The sequence below is a fragment of the Camelus bactrianus genome, chromosome X (genome assembly GCF_048773025.1).
Source record: "Camelus bactrianus isolate YW-2024 breed Bactrian camel chromosome X, ASM4877302v1, whole genome shotgun sequence".
In the NCBI taxonomy this organism is placed as follows: Eukaryota; Metazoa; Chordata; class Mammalia; order Artiodactyla; family Camelidae; genus Camelus; species Camelus bactrianus.
The window spans coordinates 7,635,867-7,663,490 of record NC_133575.1 but is presented as its reverse complement, the minus strand read 5'-3'; the positions used below and the strand labels follow the sequence as shown (position 1 = coordinate 7,663,490).

The 27,624-nt window shown below is 40.4% G+C and overlaps 1 protein-coding gene across 2 annotated transcripts in view; it reads left to right on the top strand.

Moving 5' to 3' along the window:
• The window catches only part of MID1 (midline 1), a 559,519-nt gene that overhangs the window by 218,285 nt on the left and 313,610 nt on the right, over window positions 1-27,624 (top strand). Inside the window, exon 1 of one of the 2 annotated variants that reach the window (XM_045525025.2) lies at window positions 9,840-10,037. The exons of the other annotated variant lie outside the window; for it this stretch is intronic. The gene's annotated coding sequence lies outside the window, so the exon portion shown is untranslated. Of the gene's footprint in view, window positions 1-9,839; window positions 10,038-27,624 lie in introns of those variants that run through there. 2 annotated transcript variants of the gene reach the window in all.

The following is a 27,624-nucleotide window of genomic DNA, read 5'->3' as shown; positions in this document are numbered from 1 at the left end:
TTTGGTCGTCAGTCTCTCAAAGTTTCCTGGAAAATTTGCTAAACCAAAGCTATTCATTGACAGATCTGCAAAACCTTCAGAATCACAGGAAAAAATACCTAACGTTTGAAAATGGAAAAAGGCAGAGAAGTTTCTCAGCACTCTAATATGTTTCCAACCAATGTCAAATCTCTCAATTCTTTTAAATAATGATCCTTTTCTCTGATCCATGTAGCTTAGGAGAATAACAGGGAGCCACAGAACAAGGCAGTGGAGCATTAACACTCTCCTGGAGCCCACCCATCTGTATTTCTGTATCTGTCTGTTGCTCTTTGCATGTCCCTGCCTCTGGTCTCTGTCCTTCTGGGATGGATCTTTTCTCTGTCTTGTTTTTCCTTCTCTGGCCCCAGTGTAAAACAAATGAGATATATTGTTTTGTTGTTCTTGTTTGGGGTTCTTTTAAAAACAATTTTGGGAGCAGTAATTTTAGATTAACAAAAGAGTTTCAAAGGACAGAGAGATCCTGTATACCCTTCACCTGGTTTCCCCTAATGTTGATGTCTTACATTACCATGGTGCTTCTGTCAAAACTAAGAAAGCCACATCAGTATATTACTGTTAACTAAACTCCAGACTTTATTTGGATTTCTCTAGTTTTTTCACAAGTGTCTTTTTTCTGTTCTAGGATCCCATCCAAAGCACTACATTGTATTTAGTCCTCATGTCTCTTTTAGGCTCCCCTGGACTGTGAGTTTCTCTGTCTTTCCCTTCCTTTTCAAGACTCACAGTTTTGAAGAATCCTGGTCAGGTATTTTATAGAATGTCATTTATTATAGCTGCTACAGTCTGAACATTTGTGTCTCCCCAAAATGTATATGTTGAAATCCTAATCCCCAATGTGATGGTGTAATTCTCATGATTGGGATCAATGCCCTTATAAAATAGGCCCCACAGAGTTCCTTAGCCCCTTCTACCATGTAAAGATACAAGAAGTCTGCAACTCAGAAGAGGGCGCACACCCCACCATGCTGGCAGCCTGATCTTGGACTTGCAGCCCACAGAACTGTGAGAAATAATTTTGTGTACAAGCCACCCAGTCTGTGGTATCTTGTTATAGCAGCCCAAATGGACTAAGACATTAGGTTTATCTACGTTTTTTGTGATTCGACTGGGGTTATGAGTTTGGGGGAAAATACAAAGGAAGTGAAGCACTCTTTTCAACACATCATAACATACTATCAACATCACTTATCACTGGTAACGTGTTCTTGTTGATTTCTAATACCACTAAATGCACATTGCACTTAATTTAAAAACAAGAAAATGCAGCATTTTATGTGTTTCACTATAACATAACTTTTGAAACTCTTCCAAACTTTTAATTAAGTTGCTGTTATCTATCCTGAAATATGAATGTGTACCTGACATATAGTATTTAATCACTATTACTTGATGAATGAATGAGTATCTCTGTATCTCTCTCCATTGTCATCTCTGCCATGGCTCAGGGTTCCTAGAGGGGGGGAGGGAAAGAGAAATCTTAAGCAGCCTAAATACTAACCACTCCATAGTCCAACCACTGTTATCGATTTGGGTTTTAAAGAGTTAATTAAAAATAACTTTGGAAAACTGGGGAATATTTTCATCCTCCTAAAAGGATGTTCTCAGTTTTCTTTCAATTTTGATACTCAACTGTGGTGTTGTAAACAGTGCTGATGGAGTGAGAGCTAAGCATCTAGGAGTCAAGCAGTACAGACCCTGGGAAATTGGGCCGTGGTGTAGAATTATTATTGTAAAGTTACTTGTTTTCATTGCTCTTTGAGGATTTTCCCTCCTGCGTGGTGATTTGCCATCTCATTAAAAGAGAAACTCGCAACGACATCTTGAAACACCTGCCTAGCCAAATGGAGAAGAGGCAGCCTTTTAAGAGCTGTGGGTTTAGCTTCTCTGTAGCATGACCGAGTTTTCCTGCTTTACCCAAAGCAGTGCATTTTACGCTGCCGACAGATGCAGTTGAAAGATGCAAAGTAAAGTGAACTCTTTAAAAATTCAGCTTGCTTTACTTTGTGGAACATGCATTCCCTCCAGGCTAAGTTTAAAAGGCCAGAATGATTGCTAGCCTTTGCTGGTGGCACTGGTGGCGTGGTGGCGGGGAGTGGGGCAGGTAATGTTGAATGAAGAAGTCATTCTCTTGTGCCAAAGTGACAGGGAGGGTGTAGCTTAGTGGCAGAGTGTGTGCTGAGCATGCACGAGGTCCTGGGTTCTATCCCCAGTACCTCCATTAAAAAATAAAATAAAACAAAACTCTTCAAAAATAAGTAAATAAATAAAGGCCAAAATATCCTGGACGGTGAGGTGATTTCTGGGAGTGAGGTGGGTGGGGAAAATCTTTAATTGTAATCTTTTGTCTTGAGAGTAAACATTCTTGACGAAAAAGAAGGTGCAAAACACCTTTTCTCGCCCATTGACCATGGGCCCACGATTCAAACTTCAGATGATAGGTCTGCAAGGGAAATAATGAACAATTTTCCAGCCTTTGCTCCTCTTTGAGTTCAAAAAAAAAAAAAAAAACCATGGATGACAGAAAGGGCTTTTACACCTAAAAATCACTTTAAAACCGAGTTTCAAAAATTCACTCCCCAGGACAGTTCACACAGTCCAGCAGCCTGGGTGTTTGGGTACTTGGACACTGAATTGCAAAGGCAAGGTTTCTTAAGATAAGCATTTGTGTTTCAAATTTCCCCCACTTGGCTCTTTATGATAACAGCTTTCATAAATAGCAGAGCAGTTGAAACATTTATTATTGGAACAGAAATGCAATTACATGCAGATGTTGTCCTGTGATTCATTGCTTTGTGCTGCACACATTTTCAAGCTGGAGGAAGAACAAGCAGGTCATCAAGTCACGGCTCTCGGCTGAGCTCCGCTTACTCTCCGGACTTGAGTTATCTCATCTCTTTTGTGAGTGTTGCCACAATCGAGTCCTCCGTGGCCCTTCTTGGCAGCCTGTTTCATTGTGCAATTACTCCAACTACCGTCAAGAATGTCTTTTCATCCAACATAAACGTTCTTTACTTAATCCAAACCTGGTTCTTTCCACCAGCATTCCTGTTCCGAGACCTATAAAATGACCACCCGGTTTATTTTTGTAAGTGTGTCATTGTTTTCTGCTTTGGGTAGTGTCGGATCGTGATCAGAGCTATGAAGGCCATACTAATGGCTAGATTGAGATGAAACCCCTGGAGGTGGGATGGGGGTGACATCGGTCCTGGATGTCATTTGTCATGGATGGAGAGACTTTTGCATAAATGCCAAGGGTTTAAGGATTAGTAGTGAAGATGCCAGGTGCATTGGTTTCCTCTTGCTGTTGTAACAAACGATCACAAGCCCAGTGGCTTAAAATGGTCCACATTATTATCTTACAGTTCTTTAGGTCAGAAGTCCAACACATGCCTCACTGGGCTGAAATCAAGGTGTCTCCTGGGTTGCGTTCCTTCTGAAAATTCCAGGGGAGAATCTGTTCCCAGCTTCTAGAGGCTGCCCGCATTCCCTGGATCATGGTCTCCTTCCTCCATTTTCAAAGCCACCAATAGCGAGTCAGGTCTTTCACATCACATTGCTCTGACACTGATTCTTCCGCCTCCCTCTTCCGCATTAGGACTTTGTGATTACATTGGGCCCACCTGGATTATCCAGGCCACTCTTATCTTGAAGTCAGCCTTTTAGTAAACTTCATGCCATCTGCAGCCTTAACTCCTCATTTCCATTTAACTTAATATCTACACAGGTTCCAGGGATTTGGATGTGGACATCTTGGGGAGGCCACTCTTCTGCCTACCACAGTAGGGAGAGCATTTTAGGTGTTGGGAAGAACATATACAAAGGCCCTGAGGTCTGAACAAGACGGGTATGTTGCGGAAGGAGAAACAAGGCCAGTGTGGGAGGATGCAATGCTCTGAGATTAATTTAGAGAGGCTGGCAGAGGTCAGATTCTAGAGAGCCCTGTGGGCCATGGTCTGAAAACTAAGTTGTGTTCTAATTATAAGAGGATACCACTAGAAGTTTTAAGCAGAGTGGCATGACCGGATGTATATTTTTAAAAGATGGTTTTGGTTGCTCTGAAGAATAGACTGTAGAGAGGCAAGGGCAGAAGTAGGAAGAAAATTAAGAAGCAGTTACAATAATCCAGTTCAAGGGTTCTCAACCAGGGGTAGTTTTGGGCCCCCTACCCAGCACCCAGGGGACACGTGGCAATGCCTGAAGGTACTTTTGGTTGTTGTGACTTGGGGTTAAGGGGGGAGAGAGAGTGCCACTGGCATCTAGTGGGAAGATGCCAGAGATGCTGCTGAGCATCCTACAACGCATAGGGCAGCCCCCAGCACTGAGGATGATCCAGCTCTATGGCACTGAGGCTGAGAAACCGGGAGTGTCTGAGGCGATAGTAAGAAGTGATCAGAATTGGGATTCAGGGTCATTTGGACAAACACCCATAACTAGGATTTGGCTTTCAAGGACTTTATCAAAGGAAGGGGAGGCTATGGGGCTGACTGCAAACTGGACTAGATTAAAGAGGGAATGAGTGCGGGCTATACTGGGGAGGGAAAGAGAGGTGATATTTATACGCTGAGCTTTCCTTCAGGCACCTAAAAAGACACACCACGTGACTTCCGTTGCTTTACATATGGGCTGTGTTTTCCTAGGTCCTATGCATTTGATATTTGCCTAGGTACCCCGGGTCCTATGTCCTTGTCCATCATCACTAGCTTGGTGACATTAGACAACTGACTTAACCTCTCCTTATCTCCATTTTCACCTGTGTCTTAGAAAAAGACAACATTTGCTTTATCAACCTCTGCTATTTACAGAGAACTTGGAAAAAATTAAAGGGGCTCTATAAATATATTCTGCTTTGCAAATTTTTCTTCCCCTTAATTTCATTATTGTAATTCTTCTTTTTAGATTTTATTATATTTTTCATTAATATTTTTATATCTGAAAGACACTATAATTGATAAATATTTAACAAATTGAGAAGGTAAATTATATTTTGGATTTTATTTCCATGACATTTTCAAGAAATATATATTCCAATTCTTTCTGAATATTTAATAAGGAGGCTGGTGTAGTAACATTTTTGGCTAATTTATTTTACCAATCTATTGACTAGCACCTGTGTGGAAAGCACCACCAAAGGAACTAGGCTAAAATAGGGTCCCTCTTGCCTTCTAGGCACTTGCAATAAATTTGATTACCTTGCCATTCTGGGACCGTTCTTATGCTATAGAGAGTAGGGGTCTGCAAAGTATAGCCCAAGGTTGGCCGCCCAGTTTTGTAAATAAAGTTTTATTGGAACACAGCCACGCCCATTTATTTACATATTATCTATGGCTGTTTTGGACCACAGCAACAGAGTAGAGTGGTAGCAGAGAGACTTCTGGATGGCAAAGTCAAAATATTTACTATCTCACCCTTTACAGAAGAAGTTTACTCACTCTTGACCTAGGGCACCTAGTCTTTTGGAAATTTCTGCTTTTGCTTCTGAATTTGCTCTGGTTTCTTATTTCATATAATGTGGCTCCCCAATGAAGCTGTATTCTGAGAATGCCTATTTTCCAGTGCTTGCAAGGCTAATACCACCATGCCAAAGGCTTTGTGAGTAAAGTGCAAAGCTGCCAGTGTATATTCAACTTTTAGGCTAGCATTAGCTCCATATACTTTTTCTACCATCCATTTTGTAGACCTTTCATTCCAGTCCTTTTTACCATGATTGAATGCAAGCTTCTTTCTTAACGTCATTTTTTCCCCAACTCTTCAAGGTCATATTGAATTATAATACAATCCTCTGAGGTGTTAGCTATCCAATTGGGCACCATCTGCAAATTAAATCAACTTGTCTTTTATTGCATCACTCAAGTAACTGATAGAAATATTAAGAAAATCCTGCCTCAGGACATCCTTTTAAAATGTCACTGTTTCCCTCAATGTTCAGCCAGAACCACTTTGAGTCCACCTTTAAGCTCCCACTCTTCTGGAAATTAGTTCTAGTTAGTAATTTCCAAACTTGAAATGCTAGTCATTATACTACAGATGTCATGAATATGCCTACTTAATTGATTTGTTCCTCCAGCCAGATGAGTTGCCTCATCTGTCCTGTCTTCGTTTGTCATGTATTCTAGTTCTCTCCTCTCTTTCTCTGAAGTTAAGCAGGAGCAGAGGGCTTGCTCTGGCCAATAAAAGGTGGGCAGAAGTTTGTGTCCCTTATGGAGTGAAGTTTTGAAAGGCAGTTCTCAATTCACCAAGTCTCTGGTTCCTGTCTCAGCAACTGTGGAAGTATGTGTTGAAAGGAACCTTCAACAGCTTGGGTTCCTGAGTGGCTATGAATAGGAGAGCCCTTCCTAGTGATCTGGGTAAATGTACAGCCTGAGTGAGAAACACACCTTTGTTGTTATAAGCCATTGAGATCTGGGGGCTGCTTGTTACCAGAGCATAACCTCACTCATCCTGCCTGATACAGCTCTTGAGCACTATAACATTTTTGTAGAAAGTTCCATCAAAGCTAGGGACCATTCTTTTTCTATGTATCCTCTTCTTTGTGTATTCCTCACAGAACCTTATTCATTGTGTATACCAATTAAATGTTTATTGCATGGAAGTGAATTAATAATAGATAACTGGCTAAAATATTTAGGGAATCTTTCTTATGCTTTTCCATCACTTTTTAATACACAGAATTAATGATAAAATAACTCCCTGTACATCCAGCTTCCTAAGCATCTTCAAGATGTTTTTCAGTTGAACATGCTAGTCCTCCTCAGTTGTTAGATACAAGGACACTGTTATGATATGGATGAATGAAGTTTTACCTTCACGTGATACTTACTTTATTTGTTTCAGCCCAGGTCCACCAAGTCTAATCATGGTAAGGCCAGCCTCTGGCTAGTGAGAGTGTCTGCACTAACTATAGTGAAAGCATTAGCTTGGACATTTGCCTATTATTATTTTTGTATTGATGTGGAACTTCAATTAAACATTGTGTGTTATAAGAAACATAGGGAAATGATAAGAGTTTCACATTTCTTAATATAGATAATATAGATGTGCACAATCTTTCCTTAAAGGTTGTTAGCTTCATGAAGAGGGGATATGCCTCACTTGCTCATGGCTGTATTCCTAGGGCCTAGCAGAATGCGTGGGCCGCAGAAGCATCAGTAAATATGTGGAATGATTTTTTAAAATCACGTTAGGTTCTTGCAGTAATCTATGAGATGTGCAGCCATTTTTATTTCTACTCTGCAGGTGTGGCTCAGAAACATTACAAGTAAGTTACCCCAGGTCACACAACCAAGAGATGGAACTAGAATGGAAGTATCTTCTGCCTATGAGGAGAGTGTGGTATATACCCAGGGTTCAGTAGAAAGAGCAAGCGTTCTGGAGTCTGATAGACCAAGACTTGAATTAGAGCTCAGCTACTCATTAGTTATATGTCATTGAGAATTTCTCAAATCTATCCCCTGATGTTTTCTTTAAACCACAATGATATTTTCTCCCCTTCAAGTAGGTCTTGGATTTTATTTAGTTTCCCATAAGTGCTATTTTTTGGCACGGTGTAATTATTCAAGCTGTAAGTACTCTGTCATTGGGGTCTTCCATGGTTAGATTGAATTCATGCTGCTTCAGTGACCCAGTCTTTCCCAAACCATTTCTTGAGGCGTCCAAAATGGATTTAGTGGAGGGTTATATTCCCCCTTTTTGAAATATGCTACTTTGAGATCCAAATTTCATTTTGACCTTCCAATTCAATAATTATAGCCTAAGATATCTTGTGTTTAAAACCTAAATGATTGTTTGCTTAGAATTGTAAGAACAAATTTGGAGGCCAGCTTAAAGCACTTAAAGGTTTAGCCTGCCCTGGAAAGAAGCACATTCTCTGTCTTGCATCAACATGTTAATAAAGTCTAAAGTTCCTGCGTAAACAGAAATTGCTTCAGCTGGAATTATGGGAACAAAAAGGGTGCAGGATCATAAACGGACTGTATTAGTGAAAGCCATTTACCTAGCATGGCACAAAGAGTGTTATTCCGGATTAATGGAAACCCAATAAGTAGAAAACACTAATATTCCTTCCAGTGGGATGGTCACGATGAGTCTTGATACAACAGAATTACGTATACTGTGCACAGAAAAAAAATGCGTGCAATATTTGCAAAGTTAGATTTTCATAATATTTTATAACCCAAATTTATATTCAATAAAAATACACAAAATATCTCATTTTATGATCATTCTGGAGGCATTTAAAGGCAATCATTTTCACAGTAAGTTATGACTTTCTAAAGAGTATTTTAATCAGTTCATATATGGCATTTAAACTCTCTGGATATATGATTATTTAAAATTATATTTAAGTGTGGAAAACTGCCCTTTTCAATGTTTGTCTGTCTCTTCAAGTTGATTTTATTTTTGAAAATTCTCTTAGAGTTCAGTTGTAAAATATCTGGGATCTGGGATCTGCCACAAATCAATCACGAGACTTTGGACCAGTCACTTTGTCTCTGCAAGTCAGCTTTGTTATCGTGAAAAGGAAATAACACATGCTTCCTGTGGCAATATGAAGAGAACTTGTATGTAAACGTCCTTGCCCAGTGGAAAATGCTCTTCAGAGATTAGCTACTCTTCCTGCCAGTGTGATTATTACACTCCACTGCTCTGAGCACAAACTTTTCACGATTGGCTTGTCGGTGCTGGCTTACGTAGCGTGTGAACATGCATTCTCTCCCCTTTCCCTATCAGACACCTCAGACACAGCACTGAGCTGTTCTTGCTAAGACTGTCGCTATTCAAGGAGCAGTCACCCAGTGGATGAAATAGGAACAAATGATTCATTTTAAGATAGGTTTAATTAGCAGGCAATCTTTACCTCCAACACTCAGGTACTGGAAAGTCTTGAGTCTCTACATCATAGTGAGACTTCCGTGGAATTGGCTAGACTTAAAAAGAATGATTACTTTACTCGGTGGTAGATAAATATAGAGGGAAAGAGGCAATTATCAGACAATTGACATGTTACATACTTGCATTTAAAAACTGTTTTGAGCCTAACATTAGGCTTTCCATGGAGTTCTTTTAAAGCCCCCGTTTCTTATCTTCTTAAGTCTAGGAGGTTGTTTAAAAAATTTTACATGTAATTATGCAAATTCACAAGTCTTAGATTTCTTTCCTGAAACCATCAAATAACACTTCAGAATGTGGGCTCAGGAGGGTTATTTCAGGGAGTAAATAGATGTCATTATGTGTCATTTTACCCATCAAAAAGTACAGTAGCAATTACTGCATTGTAAAGGGACTCAACACCAAGTGATCTTATTGCATTATCTACTAAAGGCCTGGGAAAGTTGAATAACTATGAGTTACTCTGTTCAAATAAGGCATTTGAGCCTTAGTTGATGGAGGCTTATTCATGTTCTATTGGCTTCTTGGAAAATCATTTCAAGACAAGTTACCCTGGTTTTAAAAACATGAAAGACAAATGATAATATCTCATGCTTTGGTTTTTCTCCCGACAATGCTTTCAGATAATGTAAGGTTGGTCACGGCTCATGATATAAAATACTAGCTGTTGACTCACAGTTACACTAGAAGGGCCAATTTTACAGACTGCCGGGATAAAGATGATTTTAATTAACTCGCACAAATCCCTTTGTACTGCAACCAAACCCTAGGCAGGCTGACTGACTCTGAGCCACTCTGGCGTGTGGAGAGTTAACCAGGTTACCGGGATTCCTAGTTAACTTCTTTCACCAGGAATGCAATTCATGTTTACCTATATAAGGAAACCTGTTAGGCTGACCTGAGTTTGGCGGATTTTTGCGCTGGCTGGGAGGCGTGTAAGCACACAGCCTGGAGAGGGGGAGTGATTCCGAGCTGGACAGAGCAAGCTTCCTGAACGCCCCAGCCATTCAGCTGATCCGAGGCAGCCCGCTTGGAGGACCTACAGGTTTGCCTCCTGCAGATCACAGTTAAGGAACAGCAACCCCGTCCTGGGAAAAATGGGGAAGCCGGTGAGTCTTACCGATCTCTCTCTGCTCGCTTCTGCTAAGTGGCACGCCTCACTGCTCTCACCCAGGAAGCGAAGGGAGAGGCGTCGCTCAGCCTCTCACCCCGCAGCTCCTTCCTGAACAAACACAATGCTTCACAGATACCTCCAGACAACTTTTCCTGCCTGTTTTGCACCCCGAGAATCCACAGAGGCAATGATTTTTAGCACCTTAGACATTACGGAGAGGGTTTTTACTAGCCAGGAGTTTCTCAACCACCGCGATAAGCAAACTTTCTCGTCTTGGTTGCACTCTGAAACAGTGGAAATGAGCCTTCGGGTGCTTTGCGAGAAGGCTGAGTCCCCAAGGAAGTAATAGTAAATCTAAGTGGGGTTCTTAAAAACCACAGGCAGCGTGATATTCTGCAGAAGTGCAATTTGTCATTAAAAAGGCAGTCTGAAGGTATCGTTTTTCATTCATGCGGCAGCAATATCCTTGCATCCTGCACATGTAATAAAGGACACCTTCTGAGACACTGAGGAAAGAAAGAAGCCGAGCTGGGCTCTTTGTTCTAGACAATTTAAAGAAGCCCGCTGTTGCCTTTTGACAAGTAGCGTATGTCTATTTATTTATAAGGCAAGAACGATGAATATGGGCTTTATGTCAAAAGCATTGCGGTCGATCGAGTTAAAATTTTGCTATATTCTATATGTATGCAAAAATTGAAATCTGAATGTAATTAAACACAGAAATGTGAAGTTGTTTAACAGACTTGCAGGGGAATTTTAGCACTACTTGGGAATGGGCAATTATCAGAGGCAACTAAGTGAGACAGAAGGAAAAACTATTCTGCCTGGATTCTGGGGCATAGGCAAAACGTCTCAAAAGAAAGTTGTTGTTTTTTTTCTTATAGTATAACCATCAAAAATAATTTTGGAATCGAGTTCAAATTTTTTATTTTTATGGCAAGGTGGTTTTCTTAATTGAAGTTAGTGTGGACAATTGTTTTGAATGATTTGAATGCTCATCTATCAGAGAAATGTCGTTTTCTATCACACACAGTGACTTAATCCTAAGAGTTTGGGGGAGCAGGCAACTGGCACCAGGACCCAATTTGCAATTTCTCATATTAAGAAATTAATTTCTTAAATTAATTTCCAGAAAAGTAATCAGTGCAAACAAGCAGATTTGAGAGAATGACCACTTTTTTAAAAAAAATTGCAAGTCATCTTCCATTCCTTAGTGAGGCTATTAGTTTAATACAGGGATTGGCAGCTGCTTATTCATAAAAACAAAAGCTGTGGCCAGTTTTATTGAAGGCTCTCAACCTGAAAAAGCCTAACTATTCACAGTAACATGCTTCAAATGAAACCTGCTCACCTCAGTGAGAATGAGACGGAGAAAAGCAGTGTGTGTAATACAGTAGATGTTGTAATAAATAAAATTCTTAATAGCACAAGGAGCAGAACTGAGAAGACTAAGGCACATGTTTTAAAGCTGGGTATCTCCTAGGTGCTACTCAGAAAAACAGGACTCTTGATATTGTATTGCTTTCGGTGGGAATCAGTAACCCAGGAGACAAAAAACACTATTTTAAAATATACGGTTAATAACAGATGTTTATACCGGGTTATCTCACCCTGTCGAAGAGATGGCCCCAAGCCAAATCAACTAGCACGTCTGCCGTTTTTTCTGTGAGTTGATATGTACACAGTTATTATACACTAATTACATCAACAGCCAAGGGAATATATAACCAGACAGATAGATAAGTCTTCTGGGGTGGGCAGGGCTGGGGGTAAGCATGGGGTTTTCTGAATCTCATGTTTAGGGTTCTCCTGGCCAGTGACTTATGAATTACTGTCGATGACTGGGAGCCCTGACTCCTAAATCCATTTCCCCTTGGCTCCTCCACACCTCATTTGGGGGCAGTAATCGTGATTATTGTATTTAACACTTCGGCGTTAATAGGGTTCCAAGAGGATTCCTTTTTGAAGATTAAAGTTATTTCAGTGGCAAAACTAATTCTCCAATGAAAGGCAGGTCGGATGCTGGAGCGTTGCGTTAGCTCTTTTCGAGTCACTGGTACTGTGTATTTGTGTGGACATTGTAACCATTCGGCAGCCTCCTGAGGTCTGTGAAATGTTAGTAAGTGTCCTGCTTAAAGGGATTGAAAAATACTGGGGGAAAAAAGAGTAACAGAGCCTTAATACGGTCATTTGCTAATAGTGGTGTGACTCCCCGGAAAAGTGTAGCATATGAAATGTGATTTGCTGCAAACTTCCTTGACGGCTCCTTTTTTGCCTGATTATTCGGAGGAACATTCTTTAAGACAAAGCTTTCTAACAGATGGGCCACAGAGCACTGGGTGATGATGAGACGGTTATAGACATGCCCAGAAATTGATCCCTCTTGGCATCTGGGTCACCCTGCTCTGCCTGGGCTCGATGTATCCCCCGAAGGTTATCTCTGAACCGTGTAGTTACCTCAATTTGCCCCAGTATGTTGTACAGATAGGATCATGATGTGGAAAAGCCAGGAATCTGCCTTTGACAATCCAGGCCCAGAATATAGATAGAGCAAGTCAAAACTCAGTTACACTGTGTTAACCTGAGCCTTGGGGCTCAATGTGAAGAAAGAATTGCCTAATTTTTTATTATCTTTCATCCTGTTGTGGGGACATCGAGGTTCTCTGTATGTCATCCACTTTGCTCTCTTTATTCCATAAAGAATTTAAAGAGGTGTTTGTGTGTATGTGTGTGTGTGCGCGCACATGTTGTTGTTCTATTCTTTTTTTTAATTAAAAAAAATTTTATTGAGGTATAGTTAGTTACAGTGTGTCAGTTTCTGGTGTACAGCATGATGTCCCAGTCATGTGTGTGTGTGTATATATATGTATATATATACACACATACATACATACATATACATATATTCGTTTTTAGCACAGGGAACTATATTCATTATCTTGTAATAACCTTTAATGAAAAAAATATGAAAACGAATATATGTTGTTCTATTCTTAAAGATCTCCTGGAAAGCTGGCTGGTGGCAAAATGTTTCCTCCTGGGATCCTTTCTAAACATTGAGTTATCATTTATGTTTCCCTTTTGTCAAACTGCTATCACTGTTTGACTGAGATTCTCCTGCCACCAGTGTGGCCTAGTCCAGAGGCAATGACGTCAAAGAACCTGGTTTCAAAAGTTATTTATTAAATGTAAATTCTTTCCTTAGACACTGTACCAAATTTGTACACAGCGTTCCTATCCCTGGTGAACTTTCTCTGGCTTTCTCTGCCTCCCATTTGACATCAATTACCTTTTCAAAAACATTTTGCGTTATTAATTCCTGTTACATTCATTCAGCAAATATTTATTGAGTGTCTTTTGAAGTCCTCTGCTAACTACTCTGGAGGAAAAGTGGGTATATAAGAGACAGATGAATTTAAACCAAATCTTCATGCAACTGATTGCTTTTCTGCAAAGGGAAATCTTATGGCCCGAATGATGTGCAGTGTATGAAGCATGATTTGCTCCAAACTTATTCGACCACTCACTTTTTCACTGATTGTCCTGAGCGTCATTTAAGCCAGAGCTTTCTAACTGGTGAGTGCAACACAGGTAACACACAGGTCAAGATGTTCACATTTTTTCAATAACCGGATGACTTCCAGGTCAGACCATGTCAGGTAAATGCCAATGAACTTGGCGTGCTTAGAGGTGAAAATACCACCTTGCTCCCTGCAAAGCATCTCTAAATGATAGAAAACTGGATGATGCCTCTTTACATTTTGCTAACGTAGTATTCAAGACCACATTTTCTTGGATTATCAGGGACTCCCTGGGCACTACATTAAGAAGAGAGATTTCCAGAGTACTGGGTAACTCAATAGCTTTTATACTGGCTTTTAACCACTGGAAATTACTAAGGTACAAGTTCCAGTGTCAGTTCTTTGGAAGCAGGCAAGAGCATCTGCTGTTATTTCTCAGGTCGTAGATGTAGGGCTTAGAATCAGGTGCCGTGAATTAATAACTGGCTTGTACCAGTAGGATTTTCCAAGTATCTAGGGCATTTGCAAACCCAATTTAAAATATATTTATATTTAAAGAAAGCTTCACTGGCGAGGTGATAGACATGACTAGACTAGGACTTCTAGTGAAATGTAAAAGTAGGTTTCCATTTTTTAATTAATTGCTTGCAATCACATAGAAGGGAATCTTGTATGAGTGAACCTTTCAGATAAATTGAGTTATTTTCTATATTATTGCCAAGTGTTCATTTTATTTTAGTTTTTATTTAAAAGGAAAATAAAAACGGACAGCAGTGCTTTGCGGAATATAGCATTCTCAGATTGGCTTGGTATTTAATAGGTGGATCTGCATAAAGAATGGCTCTAAATGTATGTGTTCATATGCTTACACTCTCTTGTGAGTTGCTCTTCACTTGTCTAAACTTGAGACAGAAATGAAATTAAGCAGAACCTCCTCAATTTGACAGTTTGAGTTTGAACACGTGACGGAATTGGAATTTTGGTCAAAGAGCTTGAGCCAGGAAATGCTGCATTATTTATAGGTATTGTTCTGCAACAGAGGCCATGGTTATTTAAACCAAAAATTATTTTCCCCCCTGAGTATCTCATTGTGCAGTTATTTAGATCTGTACTGACACACTCATCATGTATTGCCTGAGGGAACAAAACAGTATATAAACTACTAGAGAATGGATAACAAATTTACTCAAACTGATATACTTGGCTTAAAGTTAAGAAACAAAGGAATAGCAGTGTTTCCCAAGTTTCTCCCAAAGTAGTGGATGATGGGTTTGTCCAAGTCATCTTTAACTTCCCTGGGATTCAATTTCCTCATCTATCAGTGGGGACATAAATACACAATTCACTGGACAGTTATGAGCATTGAAAGCACCTAGCACAATGCTGGGCATGAGGCCAATCAATAAGTATTAGCTGGATCTGAAATGGATGGGAGTGGATTAGGTATCTCCAAGTAAACAATTAAGTGGTTGAAGAAATAGAAGGCAAGCCCTGGAGTCCCACATGTAATTTGGCCCACTTGCTGATTTGAAGTTTGCTTTTAATGAAGCATGATATACTTTCTAATGTCTTGTACCAGGTCCTCTTTCCTTATTTGTGTTACCTGTTTGTCCCCCGTAGGTTTTTGTGTTTGAGACCCTTGTCTTAAAGGCTTCTTCCTTCTGTAGCAATCTGTGTTATCTCAAACATAAGCTTCCCCCTTTTAAGGTATTTTCCCAAAAGTAACACATTTTATAAACAAAAGAGAAAATACTTCATACTAATTAATTTGACAGCTTGAAAGCTTTTCCAGCAGCAATGGTGTGAGAGACTAGGCTAGCAAATTCATTGATAAAATCCACTTGTTTTATTAACAACAAGTAGACCATCTCCCTGGCTTCAGTTCGTACCAACGGTTTTCCAGGGATCTTGAGGATGGACTTTTCTAAGGTGTTATGCCCAAAGTTATCCTCAGATCCCACTCTCTTTCTCCCACTCCCTGCCCACCATGTCTCACCCCAGTGGAGAGTAACATTGAATCTGATGTTGCTCCTATGATGTGGGCAGAATGTGTCCCTTGGGCTGATGTGCCCTGACAAGAGTTCACTCCTGGCTAAGGCAAGTGGGGACCATATGGTGTTGGTTTGATGGGGAAGCAGGTTGAGAGGTTTGACAAGCCACAGGCTGAGTGGCTTAAATACCAGGCATTTATTTCTCAGAGTTCTTGAGGTTGGGAAGTCCAAGATCAAGGTGTCTGCAAATTCAGTGTCTGGTGAGAGCTCTCTTGCCTGGCTTGCAGATAGCCATCTTCTCACTGTGTCCTCATATGGTGGAGAGAGAGAAATCTCTCTTTCTTCCTCTTCTTGTAAAGGCACTAATCCCATTATAGTGGCCCCACCCTCATGACCTCATCTAACTCTAATTACCTCCCAAAGGCCCCATCTCCAATACTACCACATTAGGGGTTAGGGCTTCAACATATGAACTTGGAGGGGGGCACAATTCAGCCCATAGCCAGGCTTTATCAAAATATAGATCAAGTGATTCTCTATTTTTGACTTATTTTCATTGCACTTGAGATACCATATATTATAAGATACAACACTAAGAAAAGAAATTCTTCCATTTAGGCTGTAACACAGTGTTTTCTTAACATGGAAATATTTTCTGCTACCTTTATGGAAAGAATTCTTTGAGGCTTATTTAGACCAATATTTATTAAAAATCATATATTCCTCCTGTGCATATATAAAATGGAAAATATAGGCAAGATGAACTTTTTAAGGTTCCAAATTTTCTAAATCACATTTCAATTGGAGTTGTCATGTGTGTACCTTTCCACACCGTGGCATCACGCTCTGTGCCAAAATGTATCATTTTTCTCCCCAGTAGATTAAATAACGGTTTATTTTTTTGGTGGGTGGGGGGAAGTAATTCGATTTGTCTATTCATTTATTTATTTACTTTTAGCTTTTATTTTATTTTTTAAAATTTATTTACCATCGAAGTAGAGTCAGCTTACAATGTTATGTCAATTTCTTGTGTCCAGCGTCATGTTTCAGTCATACGTGTACATACATATATTCATTTTCAGCTTTTCTTTTTAAAGAGCTTCTCTACTGTCTCTGAATCTCTACTGAAAGATAACAACCAGAACCATATTCCTTCCTGAAATAGTCCTACCTGGGAATGCCGTTACCCCTTTATACACCCAGGAATATCCACCAAGTAACTACACTTCTCTGTGAGCTAATTCTTTAACTGTTCTAACACATGTCCACAAATGCATTAAGAGCCAACACTCTTGGTGGGTTCCATTGGTCCTCCTAGGTGTCTGTCCAGACAACTTTCCTCTAGTCCAATCTGAGCCCTGAGAGGATCTCTCTCTGGCCTGGGGGAAACCCTTCCCCTTTCTCATTTCTTTGAGAGGTTTTGCCAAATGTGTGACTTCTCTTCAAATGGCGGGGGAGGGGCTTGTTTCAAATAATGCCTAGAACTCAACAGAGTTGACAAAAATATAAACTTCTGTAACTAAGAGGGTTCATGGGTGGGTAATGACAATTACATCATGACTGCAGACTGGGCAGCAACAAGTGTAAGATACATCCCAACATCAGCCACGTTAAACTGGAAAGAATGTCCCCTGAGAACTCATGAAGTAGAGTGTATCTCCCCCATCCGACAGTGATGCCTAAAATCTCAGCATCAGAGCGTGATTTAATTATCTTTTAAGGCAGCAAGAGTGTTGTGGTAGAAATTAATGGCTCTAGAGAGAGCAACACGTGTAGTTGCCATGTTTACTGCTTTTGGCATGAATTTCTTGTCTATTAAGACTAAGAGAGCAAGATCCTGTGAAGATGGGACAAAGAGTGAGATAGGGATGAGGATACAGGAATGGAAAGAGGGCAGGAAAAAAGGAAAAAAAGTTCAACATTCATTCAACAATATTTATCAAATTCCTGCTGTGAACCAGGCATCACCTTCCATGCTAAGACTAAAGTGGAGCCTGCACTCAAGTAGATAACAGCCTAGAGTAGGAGACAAGCACTGATGACATGTCATGCAAATGAGAGTAGAAGTCTGCCTAGAATCAAAGCTATAAGGCATAGTTATGTCACCAGGAGATTGTACTGGGAGGATTTAGATAATCAAGGGAAGTCAGAGAAAGCTTCCCCACGAAAGGGATGTTTCAACTCGAGCTAGTAAGAAAAGATAGGAGTCAGTGTTCAGAGGGGCAGGAGATGACCTGACTATTAGGGAGTTTTCAACAAAGGATGGCATTTATCTTTTGGAAAGACCACATTGGCAGCAACTTAAGGAATAGACTGGTGGGACATCAGAGTCAAGGTGGGTGAGCCTAGGAGAGGGGTCCAGAGAAAGATGATGTCTACTTGTACTAATAGCGTGGAGGTAGAGAAGAAGAGAAGTGGATGGATTTCATTTATATTTCAGAGGTGAAATAGACAGGAGAGGGTAATGAATGGTACACAGGCAATGATGAGGGACCAGAAAGTGTCAAGTCAGAGTCCCAGGAATTTGGTTCACCTAACTAGAGCAATAGTGGTGTCATTAATGTTGTAGGGAACAATGAAAGTTGACTTGGTTTGAGGATAGGGAGAGGAATGATTTGTAGCCTGATGGAGCGGAAAATGCATAAGCTTTGGGGCTGAAAGTCTTGGTGTGGGTTCAAGTCCTAGCTCATCCATTTACTGGCTCTGTGATCTGAAGTTTCTCTGAACCTCAGTTCTCCCATCTTTAAAAATGAGGCCGTAAGCATCCACCTCACATTAGTGGTTGGAGATCCTACATACATGAGTTATTTCTATTACTCCAAAGTTCACCAGTAAGGAAACCAAGAGGAAGAGCAGCTATTTTCAGTAACCTCCTAGGGGGTGGGGTCGTGTGTGAGAGTTTTGACAGCTAAGATCTCAACACTCTGTAAGTTTCTGTAAGTGGAATTTCTCTCTGTTGATAATGTACAGGGCAGCTGTTAACTTCAGTTGTCTGGTGAATTCCTTCTATTTCATTCTAAACCCCTCTCCTCCTCTCTCTCAGCCTGGATTAAGGGATCCCATATAGGAATAAGCTACATTGCTTTTCTCAGCTGAGATCCCTTATCACTTGTAAGAGGACTATAGGATTTAGGAAAATGTAACCAGAGAGTTTGCACTAACAGATGAGCACACCCGATTAACTTCACACTCCCTGTAGGGTTTGGGTGAAGGCTTTACCATTCTGTTTTTCTAGCATCAATTTAGCGACAGCATTTTATACGACATGTGTAATTCTACTGCCCTTGAGTGACCTCAGCGAATTCCTTTCTGGCTTCCAAAAATTCCCTCATTAAAGGGAGCCATTAGACAGTGACAGCTGCAGCCATAGGCTTAGGAAAACCTCAGAATGGTCAGGTGAAGGGGCAGAGGGGGTTAAGCCCTGTGGAATCCAGGTATTAGCTTCCCTCTCTGCAGGTGTTCTGGCGTTGCAAGATCCTAGTCACTACCAAAAGTCTCCCTCTGTTGCCTGGTTCCGCTTCTTCCCCTCTCTTCTTGACACACAGTATGGTCTCTTTATTTTAGAACCACTTATCTCTCACTGAATTAGCAGAAAGATTATGTTTCCCATCAGGACCCCATTCAGTTAGTTTTCCATGCAAGAAACACTTCTTTTCTTATAGAAAAACGAGTGGGAGAAAATGGGAGGCATTTCATTTGGTCATTTCACTTGTTTGGGTAGCAGAATGTAAAATATTTGTGCGGCCTTCCAGGTATCCAGGTTCTGCTTGCTTCTCCATCTGGCTATTTACGATTTTACCAGATAGGGATTAGGGTGTGTGGGAGGAGTGGAGGAGGAAGTGGAGGGGTGGGGGGGGCTGTTATCTGAAATGGAAGTCTTAGGCATGCTTTTAAGAGCTTCCTCTTTTCCACCACCTTCCCTGCCTTCAGAATTTTTTCTCTCCGTGGTCCATTTTGATGCAAATGCATTTCAAGGTATCAGAGCAGTTTAAAAGGCAATTCTCGATCCGAATTGTATCTCCCAGAGGGGCTGCCATTTCACTTCATAAAGACCCACTTGGCTTTAGTTGTGCTGAGTTCATAGCAGGAGCATTCCATAGAAATTTTCAATTAGCATGTGCAATAGTAGTTGCTCCAAGTCTGTGTGTTTTAGGAGTTACAATGCACTAGCAGGAAGCCAGAGCTAGACAGTGTCAAACCAGAGAGACTTCACTTTGCCTGTGAATGCAGTTACCTGCCAGTAAATCATTTGCCAATAGTTCAGAGATAATGAAGGAACCTGGTAGAATGATCCAGAGTGAAGGTCACAGCAAAGAGAAAGCACATCAAACATTACAGTGAATAAAGAATGGTGAGAACTTCTGTTTCCAGGCCCCCAAATAATGCTCTTGCAAAGATAAAGATGTAAGCTTTTTACACCATTGGGCCTTCTGGTCTGTTTATCCTGCTCAGAAAGTCTGAAATTGGGGAGGAGGAAGGTCTCCGCCAACAGATTGTAGGTCATAAATTAGTTAATAAAATCTGTCCCCTGTTATCTCTGAAACTGCCTATTTTATATATACTTGTCCATTTGATTTATTTGTTTCTCTGCTTACTCCAGGCTGTATTTTGGTAGCATGAGTCAATATATGAGTTTTAGATTATACAAAAGCTTATTTTTAAACGACCTGCCTTCTGTGGGGGAAATAACGATGTATGCGTGTGTGGGGTATAAAATTTATTGCTGTTGACCAGGAGTTTCAGAGTTAACTTTAGATTTCAATGTATAACACTGGTGATTCCAGTGAAGCATGTATACTGTTATATGCCAAAGTATATTTATTTTTATCATAAAATTAATTTTTATTGCTGCTTCCAAGACCTTTTCAAGGCTTAGATTGTTCCTGTAGAAAATTTGCACATATTACTGTTAGTACACCCAGTTCTTGCTTTATTAGAGTCACAATGGATGACAAAGCAATACTATATGTGTCTATGTATGTTTTTATGTATATTACATATATACAAATGTATATGTCCCTTTGAATTTCCTCTATATTGAGAATCGTAAGCTGTAGTCATTGTTGACTAGGTTGATTTTTTCACAGTCAGATGAAACATATAAGAAAAAGAATGTTACAATTTTTTAAGACCAAGTATAATGATTTAGAAGACAAGTGGAAGTCCAAAGAGGTCAAGGGTTAAAAAAAAAAAAAAGGAAAAGGAAAAGAGATAAAAGTAAAGAAAAGAGTAGGAGAGAGATGGTAGAGGAAGGGAGGTCCCAAAGCAATAAAAATTTGCTCTCCTCCCCCACCCCAGCCAAAGGCAACTACAGAATAAAGTAAGAAATGAGGTGGTAACATTAAAAAAATCAAGCAATATGAAATGAGACAAAAATGGTCATTGTGCTTGAGTTGGTGGGGCTGGGAAGACATTGTTCTCAAGGCATCTTGCTGAGAAAGAGGATTAGACAGCACAGAAATGAACATGGGCAAGTGATGGAAGACAGCACGACTTGGGCGAAGGGGGCTCTGTGTGTCCACAGAAGAAGAGACTGGCTGTGTAATAGTGTCCTGGTGTGTTTCATCCCCGTGAAACTGACCCTGGAAGATGGCAGGGCTTGTGTAGTCTTTGTAACTAGTCCTATTCTGCAACAGTAGTGTGAACGCAATTTGCTTTTTAAATGTGTAGCGGGAATCCTGGCTTCTAGGCTGGGAGGTGCTCCAGAGGAGGCTGGCTGTTCCTGATTTAATAAACGATTATTCTTGAGCAGGGAATGATAGCTGGGTGGCCTAAAGAGTTAATCCTCCAAATGCCTTCCATACTCCCAGGAGTCATTTATTGAGCCAGAAGTACCTGGCTTCATACTTATTGGATGCTTTGAATTTCTGAAGGGGAGCGGGAGGGAGAGGTAGTCCTATCTGAATCCATTTCCACTCTCAAGCTTTACCCAAGTGCCCAGTGCTTGACTCAGGACCTGCCAGGCTTTGAGCCTACACATGAAATTCCAAATCCAGTCTCTTGTGGGTTTGGACTTGCTTGTTTATTTTTACTGTGTTGTGCTCATGATAACTTATGTTTATAATTCAGCAACCCGAGGAATTGTTTTTCTGGCCAGTTCGGATCTTACAGTCAATCAGACATTTCAGGGCCCATTGCAGGAAATGAGTTTGAAGCAGCATGTTCCCAGTGAATTATTAATTCTTACCTGCAGCCGGCAGTGCTAACTTGGTGTGGTCAAGGAAAGCTTACCCATTGTTGACTCAAAGTTACGCAGCTGTATTTAAAACTCCAGTGAGCAATTCTGAAGATGGCAAACTTTACTTTGATACAGTGCCATAGCACCTCTATTAGTGCCCTGGTTAGAATGCAAACATCTGCTTGCTTTTATTGCCCATGTGTTACTTAAGATGGTCTGTTTCTTTATGACGTAAATCCCTGGAATCAACGGACTATTTTGAAAGACTCTTCTAGCATTTCCTTGAAACGATCACTCTTTACATTTGTTTAATAGATAGCTGGCACTTTAGGTACACAAAAAATTAGAAAGGTCATATTTTCTACTTTCCTGACCTTTTTCAAGGATGACATTATGACTCAAGTACCCTGGCCTGCAATAGAATGTGTTGTTTTTAGGGTTGGTGTGAATCGTAGGTCTACATAGGCACTCTAGGGCAAAAGAAACCTCTTATTTTCATTTACTGAATATGGGGCAGCTGACCTGCTGGCTTTTGCTCACAGACTTGGCTTTGTGGGTTTGCCTAGTTCAGTTTGCCCTGCACGGGTTTGCTATTTCCTTCCCTGCATAGTTAGCTGTCATATGCTAGGTAATCTCTTTGTCCTCCAGGCTGTGCTCCAGTCCAGCACAGATAAGCTTCAGGGAAGCAAGGGATGTCACTTAAATTCCAAAGGACTGGCTGTATTCGAGGGCCTCTTGGTGGTCAGTTTTATCTAACTCTTCTGGCAAGTAAGGGTTTGAAGCCCAGGGGAATGCTCAGGAAGATGAGAGCCATGGAACAAAGGCTCGACCTATGGGAAAAATAAAACCCATCAGTTATGAGCCCAGATTTGAGACGAAAGGAATAATGAACATTAAAACGGCTCTACTTACCCCACTGATTGAAAAGGCTTGAGAACACGTGTCTGTACATACTGGGTCCTGTAACTTGTAGACTGATACCAAATAGGCCAGCTGGATGAGTACTCTCATGGTATTCCATAAAATATGGCTGTTACTCAGATCCTAGGATTGCAATGGAGGGAGGACTCTTCCATGGAATTCCCACATAAGGAGATCGGAAGATGATAATTTGAGGATTATGAAAGTTCCTGGTATTTTCCAGAGAGTTAAGACAAGGACTCATTGGGAACTCCGAGAGACCAGACAGAACACAGGTGGGACTGTTAGGTCATAATGATTTCTTTCCATTTAACATCTGTTTGTTTTTTAAGCTCTCTGGGTTCCAAATATTGACTTTATGAAAATGGAAGGGAGGAAATGAGTGTGGACCAAAGGGAAGCAATTGGGGGTGGGAAAAAGCACACCCACTGCCTCATGACTGGGGAGACAAGAAGAATGGGATGGAGGAATTTGAGGCCATTGCATGAAGTAAATGTAACAACTACAATGTCGTGTTTAAGAAAAAGAATATAGTGTTCTATAGTCGCAAATAGAAGGATGTGAGAAGGGATATCAATTACAGTTCAAGTTAATTTCATGTAATTAGTTGAAAAGACTAGATGAGTGGTCTTCAAACTTTTTCAGTATTTGAGTATTCACTGCCTCCCTCCCTCCCTCTCTCTTTCATACACACACACACACACACACACACACACACACGCACACACACTAAGATATGCACATGATGCAAATTATGCCCCTATAAATAAACCAAAACAAAATGAATACATATGTGTTGCTTCTCATCCCAGCTAAGGAAAGATACAGAAAAGAAGAACCTGGTTTGTATTACCAGCCTCGGTTTTCCACAGCCACCATCAGTAGCTGCTAACGTCCTGTCAGGATGTGCAGAATGGCATAGAAGTTAGCAGAACAAACTTGTGAGCCCTGCAGACCTGAATTAGAATTTCTGGCCGTGCAACTTTCTCGCTGGACTGCCTGTTCTTAACACTTAACTCTTTGACCTTGGTTTCTTTTACCACCTGATTACGAGGGTCATTTGCTAAGAGTAAATTAGAAGATGTACGTGCAGTGTTCTTCAGAGAGTGTTTGATACACGCTGGCTAGTATCATCCCTGCTACATCCCTAGGGAGCAATGGCCCAATATTTGATAAACATGGAACTATGAAACTGTCACTCTGAAGGACGACTCATACAAAGCACACTGCCTCTGGGGGAGAAGGTGCCCACTAACAAGCTTTTGAATTTGTTGGTTAATACTGCTTTTACTCCAAATCACTCAGAATTCTTTTGACTTCCCTCAGAGGTCCATGGACTAAGGCGGGACTTAAGATCTCTTTGTTCATATAATCCATGAAGAGGGTTGAGAGCAGGTTGAAACTGTGACCTGCCAGGGTTGAAGGTGGACATGCTTTTTCCCTCACCCTGTCCATTCAGTTGACAATAGACTGCTTTATACCTTTAAAGAATCTTTCTGAGACGAGATCAGCCTGAAGCTTTGCACATAAAACATTACTCAGTAAATCTGAACGAATGCTACTAAAATATTCAGTGATTGCCGACAACTGTTCTAACATATGTTGGCTCAAAACTCATTTGTAAGCGCTTTGCCTGGTGACAAATTCTCTGTGAAATACTTGAACAAATACAAAGTGAAAATTTGCTTGAAAGATGATGGTTTTACCCAGACTGGTTTTGTGTTTCCTCTTGGATCAGAAACATGTCCTTTAGAAATCCACATGTCCTGAAGACACATTTCAAGAGGCCAAAAACCCTAGTCAACAACAAAATCCTATTCTTATAATCCTATAAATGTGCAAAAATAGCAGCATTGTTGAATGATGGAGATGAAGATCTGTAGCCATTTCCTCTTCCTGTCACTCTCAAGGAAACATTCTGCTGATGGGAAAGAAACCCATGTTGAAGTCATCCCAAGAGTATCAGTAATTGTAAATTTCCAAAGTATTTCATTGCTGAAGTCTACTTACCAGAAACACTTCAATTTACTTTTTCCTCCTTTTAAATGCTGAGGCATAGATGATTTATTTGCTTGTTTTACTGAAAGGTAGATTATAAAGCTTATATCTCTCTTTGGTAGTTTATAACAAAGAACACTGAGGAAAACAGTTAGATTTTCCTGTCCTTCAAGTGAGCTATATGGAAATTAAAGAGCACAAGTTTTCCTTGCTAAGTGATCTTCAGTATAGATGTCATGTGTTCCTTTACACATACCTGATCCTTCAAGAGTGCTTATTTGTCATAATACCATTCTGTGGAAGTGTCAGTTACTCTCAATCTTACAGAATAACCAACAAGGCAGAACAGCCTAAAAGCTCAACTTCAAAAAGCTTGAGACATCCCTACCTTAATGCTGGAATTTGGATCATCTGGTGAGACAGTATAATTTGGTTTCTTAAGTAGAAAAATTGTAGAAGGAGAAGCTGGGGCCTGCCAGCTTACCTGGCTGAGTATCCATTGCCTCCTTTCTCCTTTATTGTTCCATGAGGGACACTTCTGAAAGAAAATCTGTCTGTCACAAGTACCTTTGTTTACCCACACGCCTCCCCAGACACACTCTCAAGTTCCATTTTGTAGGTAATGGGATTTTTAAAACAATATTCAAAATGGTGCATATGTAATTAGTTTTTCCCACACGAACATGGAAATAATTCCATGGTAAAATTATTTGGAGTCAATGCAGTAACGCCAAAGATGTGATTTCATTGGTGTTGGTGGTGGTGGTTTATGCAACAATTTCTGCAAGCTTATTGTGTTCAGGGAGATCTGCTGGATATGTAAGGGTAGTCAGAATGTTCTCGAGAATCCAGCATCTTCAGCAGCCTTCAGTGTACCGTTTAGTGGCAGATGAACCTGCTACAGTATAAAACACAAGCCATTCATTTGTTCAGCAACCATTTATTAGGCACCTAGTTATTAGGCTATGGAGACACACGTTCCCTGCCCTCAAGGAAATTACAGTTTGATAAAGAATTTTAAATAGGTGGTAAGTAGAAGCACAAACTGAACATTTTCATTAGAAACATAACTTACACAGAGCATGTGTGAAGAAAGCTATGATCTGTTGAACGTCCAAAATAACAACTCTGACTTCTGCTTACACCAGTGTTGACCTCATAAAGACTGTGTAATTGACAGAAAAGAACTGAGACTCTTCTGTTGGCTTTTTTAAAAAAACCTTATTTGCAAGCTATGACTTCCATTTCCGTTGTCTACTTGGAGTAGATGTGAAGTAGTTGTGAACTTTAGCATGTCCAGGCAAGAGCTAGGAAAGAAGCAGTTGGCTGGGCTCCATCTGAAGAAATTCTGATTGCGCTGGTCTTGGGGTGGGGCCTGAGAGTCTCCATTCCTAACAGGTTTGCAGGTGATCCTGATGCCACTGGTCCAAAGACCCTATTTTGAGTAGAACCAGTTTAAGATATGAACACACTGTTACAGTACCTCTTAGATTCTGAGGAGAGAGTGAGAGATGACGGAAATCTGCACTTCTGGTCGTGGCAAGTGGGATGAAAAAAACCGATTGTCCAAAGTAATGGAGAAATTAAATAGAGTCTTTTTTGGACCATTCAGGACCTCAGAGCTTGTCTGGTAAGGCTTTACATAGGGAGAATTGTATCTTATCAAAACTAATTCAACGGTCTCTAGTCAGTATAGTCAACTTGTTAACCATGCAGTTGTCTAACCCCAGGGCCTGAAGAAAAGGGTTTGTTTGCTGTGGCCACGGAGCCTTAGAGTTTCCAGTGTCCACATACACTTGGGAGAATTAAACATTGTTTTCATGTTTGCACTTTGCTGTCCCCGATGACTTGCCCATGCTCTGAGGCAGTTTCAAGTTTTGAGTGGAGAAGCCACACAAGACCCCATTGAGTGAGACTGTGGCAAGGACAGATAGTTGGATGTGAGCTCACAAAATCCCTAAGAGCCAAGAAAACCATATCCTTTCTTCTGTGATGAGAAACACCCCATCTTTGGCCATTTTCATTTGTAATTTTCCTGGTGCAGTGTGATAGGAAGAGAGCATTAAATGGCGAGACAGAAGTGATTTCTTGTCCTGGCTTAGCCTGCACTGACCATTCTCTAATTTGTGACCTTTTGAGATTAGTTAAATTCTCTAGTCTGGAGTTCGGGGTCTATAAAATGAAAATGCAAGATGGCAGGGAATTTTTAAAGGGCCTTTACCATGGCATCATTTGTTACTGAGTATTTTTGAGATAATATTCAAAAAGCTTATTTTGAAACATGCACAAAGGAAATTTTTAAAAAGTAATAGTATGCAATTACCATATAGCCCAGAAATTGCTCTCTTGGGCATTTATCCCAGAGAAATGAAATGTTCAGACAAAAACCTGTACACAAACATTCACAGATGCTTTATTCATGTTAGACTGAAACTGGAGAGAACCCAGCTGTCCTTCAACAGGTAGAGGGTTAAAGAAGCTGTGGAACATTATACAGCAGTAAAAAGGGAATAAACATAAACTATTGATACATTCAGCCACCTAGATGAATCTCCAGGGAATTATTCTGGGTCAAAAAAAGCCAATCCCCAAAGGTTATATACTGTATGATTCTACTTCTATAACATTCTTAAAAAGATAAAATTTTAGAAATGGAGAACATATTAATAGTTGCCAGGGGGTAAGGATGGAAGGGAGGGAGGGAGGTGGATGTAGTTATAAAAGGGTAACATATGGAATCCTTGTGGTGATATGACTATGCTGTATCTTGATCCTGGTGGCAGATATTCAAATCTGTACATGTGATAAAATTGTGTAGAACTCAGTGCACCTGCGCACAGACGCACACACACGCGCACACACACACACCCCAATACAAGAAAACGAGAAAAACTGGGGAAATCTGAATAAGACCAATAGATTATACCAATGTCAACATCCTGCTTGTGATATTATATTATCACTTTACAAAAT